The sequence below is a fragment of the Saccopteryx bilineata genome, chromosome 3, assembly GCF_036850765.1.
Source record: "Saccopteryx bilineata isolate mSacBil1 chromosome 3, mSacBil1_pri_phased_curated, whole genome shotgun sequence".
NCBI classification, from domain to species: Eukaryota; Metazoa; Chordata; class Mammalia; order Chiroptera; family Emballonuridae; genus Saccopteryx; species Saccopteryx bilineata.
Genome location: NC_089492.1, coordinates 263,474,293 through 263,478,674, shown reverse-complemented (window position 1 = coordinate 263,478,674; position 4,382 = coordinate 263,474,293). Strand labels below are relative to the sequence as shown.

At 47.2% G+C, this 4,382-nt stretch overlaps 1 non-coding gene across 1 annotated transcript; it reads right to left on the bottom strand.

Moving 5' to 3' along the window:
- Positions 1 to 2,445: 2,445 nt before the first annotated feature.
- On the bottom strand, positions 2,446 to 2,521 carry TRNAS-GCU (transfer RNA serine (anticodon GCU)). Its single transcript has one exon. It is a non-coding gene; the product is annotated as a tRNA-Ser (tRNA).
- Between the last annotated feature and the right edge of the window lie 1,861 nt (positions 2,522 to 4,382).

The following is a 4,382-nucleotide window of genomic DNA, read 5'->3' as shown; positions in this document are numbered from 1 at the left end:
ATGACCAGGTCCCAGAGCCAGTCTGCCTCCTGCATGTGAAGAGTCAAGATGAGAAATAAAAACCTGTGTCCATTCAGAGCAATGATGAATGTGGTATTTCATTATCTAGAAAGTCCTCAACAAGTGCTAATAACTGAAACTCCTCCAGCAGTCAGTGCATGCCACATGGCCCCATTAGATGAGCTAACACCGTATACCCTGGCCCTTCTTAATTAAAATAAGAGGCAAAAATGTTAATTGTGCACCGACAGCCACTTGGGATTAATCTGCCCTGACCGTTGGGCCCCGCTAACCTGAGAAAGCAGGTTTCTCATTCAGGCATGAGGCTCGCACAAAAGGCTCCTCCTCCGGGAGCACTGCCATCCCCCTGGGAAATCCAGGCCCCCGCTGGGGGAGGGGAGGAGGAGGGAGGAGGGCAAGGAATGGGCAGGGCAGCTTTTTAATCAGAATGCTGGGAGGCATGTCACAGAAAGCCTCTTAGATCTTGAACAGGACACACAGACCGCCACTGAGCTCTCCTCCCACATCTCCTCTAAAGCATAAACACACGATCTTGAAAACCTCATTTTCCATTTCTGCCAGCTCCTCTACAGCTCTAAAAATACACCTTGCCTTTTTGTACCCCCTCCCGCCAACACACACACACACACACACACACACACACACACACACACTCGCTTTGCTGTAGAAACAAAGAACATTTGAGAGCACCAATGTTAAAGAGGGAGAGGGACACCAGTTAAAAGTGAAAAATGAGGTTTCGGTGCTAATCAAAGTCTCAGCCTAGTTTATATAAAGGGATCTCACTGGAAGGACATTGAATTGGATCGTTCGAAAGCCACAGACTAAAAGAAAGGGAAATGGACCTCCAGCCCGCACTGCCTTTGGATAAGCAGCTGGTCCATTCCTGGTGGCAAGATTTTAAAGAGAAACTGTGTTCAATGCCTACTGTGTGCTTGGCATTTTTCTGAGTCTTACAAATTAGGGATTTTCATCCCCATTATACAGATGAAGAAACTGAGGCTTTGAGAGGGTAAATAACTTGTCATAACCCAAGAGCTGATAAATGGCAGAGGCAGGCTCCAAACCTAGGTCTGTCTTATTTAACAGTCCATGGCAGTTTTTGCTACACTATCTTAGGATGTGGGACAAAAGGTGTGGGTCCCATGCTATGATACCTTAAGTTTGGCTTGTTTAGGAAAAGAAGAACATTTAGCCAGAAGGAGTTCTATAACCTAGAAACCTGGTTGGAATCTGGCTGTGGGAAATGACAGCTTATCTCACCCAGGTGGCCCAGGGAAAGGATCCACAGGAAAAACGAACGCTGCGTCTTCTTCAGCCTGGCCTCCCAGCACTCTCAGCTCTTGCACTTTACATCCTGGTCACATGGCACTCGCTTGCCACTTCCCAGGTGTCATGAACCTTCCTGTCCCAATCGCTATGCCATGTTGGTCCCTCTGCTGGATGGCTCTCCGTAGACAGCACCCCAGCTGACTTCCCTGCAGAGCAGTCAGCCTCATCCTCCAAGGCCAAACCTGAATTTCCTTTCTCTGTAGGATTACATTGAGACAGAGGCAAGCAGGTTGAACCACCTCTGTTTTTATATCATTATTACTGAGACTATATAGCTACTTGTTCATAAGTCTCTCTTCATGGCTGGACAGTATGTTCTTCAAGAGATGGGACATGAATGTGTCTTAGCACTTTGCCAGTGCTCGATACACAGACGTTACTGCTTGTTTGTTGAATGTATGAATAAGTGGATGAATAAAGGAATAAGTAAACTTTTAAGAAGCATCATATCCTTTTCTTTGGCATTTCACAGCTTTGGAGAGCACACTGATGAGGTCATCACCATCTGTCCTTTATGCCCAGAGAGTCCTACACATGGGCAGGGTGAAGTTACCCTCCGTGAAAACGCAGGTGTGACTTCAGTGTGGTCAAAGTTCCCATCCCAATCCACACGCAGGTGTGACTTCAGTGGGGTCGAAGTTCCCATCCCAATCCACAGTCCCTCATCCGCAAAACTCCCTCGTGCCCCAGTTTTCATCCCGATTTCATGGACCATGCTCCTCTCTCAAATATTTATCAAATATTTAGTAGTCGTTTTGTTTCTAGCCAGGTGATTCTTTTTTTTTTTTTTTTTTTTTTTTTTTTTTTTATTTTTCTGAAGCTGGAAACGGGGAGAGACAGTCAGACAGACTCCCGCATGCGCCCCACCGGGATCCACCCGGCACGCCCACCAGGGGGCGACGCTCTGCCCACCAGGGGGCGATGCTCTGTTGCGACCAGAGCCACTCTAGCGCCTGGGGCAGAGGCCAAGGAGCCATCCCCAGGCCCGGGCCATCCTTGCTCCAATGGAGCCTTGGCTGCGGGAGGGGAGGAGAGAGACTGAGAGGAAGGAGAGGGGGAGGGGTGGAGAAGCAGATGGGCGCTTCTCCTGTGTGCCCTGGCCGGGAATCGAACCCGGGACTTCTGCACAGCAGGCCGACGCTCTACCACTGAACCAACCGGCCAGGGCCTAGTCAGGTGATTCTTAAATTAATAGCTAGTACCCACCTTTCCCACTGGAGTATGAGTATGAGATCCAAGAGGGCAGCCTTTATTATTATGTTTTCTTTAATCACGACTATACTTCCCACACCTAGTCCAGTGCCTGGCACAGAGCAGCGGCTCCATAAATACGTGCTGAGCCTCAGCCTTTCTGTCTCATGCAGCCCTGCCATTCTCTGATGCTGCGATAGCCCCATGCTCACAGTCTCTCCTGGGAATAAATGTTTTAAGTCTCCAGAGCACCCAGGTTAAAATTCAAATCTGTGACCCAAACAAGCGTACACTAACACAAGAGCAAATGATGGCATAGCTGACTGGCCAACTATCATCAAGCAGATGAGTCAAGGAGGGACCCAGTGGACCACAGGTGTGGCTCTCTGGGCTCGGACAACAGGACTCTGTAACAACAGAGAAAGAAGAGGAAGAGGAGAGAGTAGGGACACTGTCTGAGTTTCCTGGGGCTCCCATAACAAAGTATCATAAGCTGGGGGCCTTAACATAACAGAAATTTATTATCTCACATTCATGGAGGCCAGAGATCTGAAATCAAAGTCCCTAATAAGCCTTTAGAGGAGTCTCCTTCTTTGCCTCTACAGCTTCTGGTAGGCCCATCACTCTTTGGCTTGTGGCAGCATCACTCCAATCTCTGCCTCCATCTTCATGTGACTAGCTTTCCTCTGTGTCTTCACATCATTCTCACTCTGGTATTTTTTCTCTTCTTCTTCTATGGACACTCTATTCCACTATAACCTCATCTTACTTGATCACACCTGCAAGGATCCTTTTTCCAAATAAGATATTTATAAGCACCAATACTGGGGGTTAGAATTTGAACATATCTTTGGGGGGCACACAATTCAACCATTAACAGGCATTAAAAGCAGAGTCTTAGTTCAGCAATTTTTTTACCACTACTCTGTGTCAGGCTCTGTGCAGATCTCTATGGAGAAAAAATGAATCGGACGTAAACACTAAGTACAGAAAAGAGATGTTCTCAGGGGCACTCAGTGCAATCAATGAGTGTTCAAAGAAGGCCAAGGTCATGTTCAGTTGCAGGATCACCGTTGAAGGATGGTTCAGAGTCCAACAGGTGGCCCTGGGGAAAACAAAGGTGGCCAGGGAAAGGGGAACAGACCAAGCAAGCCACGCAGCACAGAATGCCTGTCTGGGTAGCTCAGTTAGTTAGAATGTCATTCTGATATGCAAAAGCTGCAGGTTTGATCCCTAGTCAACAAATATCTCTCTCTCTCCACCCCCACCTCAAATCAATAAATTAAAATACTTTTAAATATATTTTTAAAATGTGTGCTCTGCCTCGTGGCAATTTAAGATTTATAATAAGCAGGGAATAGCATGATTGATTTTGGTTTTAGCAAAAATCCCAGCCAGTTTAGTAGAACATCCAAGGTCCTGCTTGATCCGGTAGCTACCCAATTCCTAGTCCAGCACAGTCCTCTCTTTCAGAGGGCCTGGAGGCTGCAGTCTTGCCAGGCCCATGCCGTCAGGAATTTGCTGCTTAAAATCTTCTTCCCACCTTATTGTCAGACAAATGCCTATCTGCCTTTTATAGCTCAGCTCTGATGTCACTAGTTTGGTTTGTTGTGACTTGCTTTATGCTTCCAAAGCAGCATCAGCTCACCACGGTTATAGCACAAAAGACACCTGTTGTCACCATCTGTCACAGTCTATCTCTTCCATCAGACCAGGGGCTTCTAGAGCTTAGGATCTGGGTCTCATTCACTTCTGTGTCACCGGTAACCAATTCAGTGTCTGACACATGGTTGGATTCAATAAATGTCACTGCCCACAGTGCTGACAAAGGACTGGAG